Raw genomic sequence first — 506 nt, 5'->3', positions numbered from 1 at the left:
TCCAGTATGAATTATCTTATGTTCCGTGAGGTGTGAGTACTGGGTAAAAGCTTTGCCACATTCTTCACATTTGTGAGGTTTCTCTGCAGTATGAATTCTTTTATGAACAGAGAGATGTGAGTAATGCCTAAAGGCTTTGTCACATTTTTCACATTTGTAAGGTTTCTCTCCTGTATGAATTCTCTTATGGTCGGTCAGGTCTGAGTTCCGTTTAAAGGCTTTATTACATTCTTCACATCTGTAGGGTTTCTCTCCAGTATGGATTTTCTTATGAAAAGAAAGGCTTGAGGCATGTTTAAAGACACTGACACATTCTTCACATTTGTAGAGTTTCTCTCCAGTATGAATTCCCTTATGCTCAGTGAGGTTTGAGTACTGGGTAAAGGCTTTGCCACATTCTACACATTTGTAGGGTTTCTCTGCAGTATGAACTCTCTTATGTACAGTTAGATGTTGGTACTGGGTAAAAGCTTTGCCACATTCTTCACATTTGTAGGGTTTCTCTC

The 506-nt window shown here is 38.9% G+C and overlaps 1 pseudogene; it reads right to left on the bottom strand.

Annotated features, from left to right (window-relative positions):
* LOC105823977 overlaps positions 1–506 on the bottom strand; it is a 42580-nt pseudogene continuing 42074 nt past the window's right edge.

Source organism: Propithecus coquereli, unplaced genomic scaffold (assembly GCF_000956105.1).
Source record: "Propithecus coquereli isolate 6110/MARCELLA unplaced genomic scaffold, Pcoq_1.0 Scaffold703, whole genome shotgun sequence".
NCBI lineage: Eukaryota > Metazoa > Chordata > Mammalia > Primates > Indriidae > Propithecus > Propithecus coquereli.
This window is presented reverse-complemented; position numbering and strand designations above follow the sequence as displayed.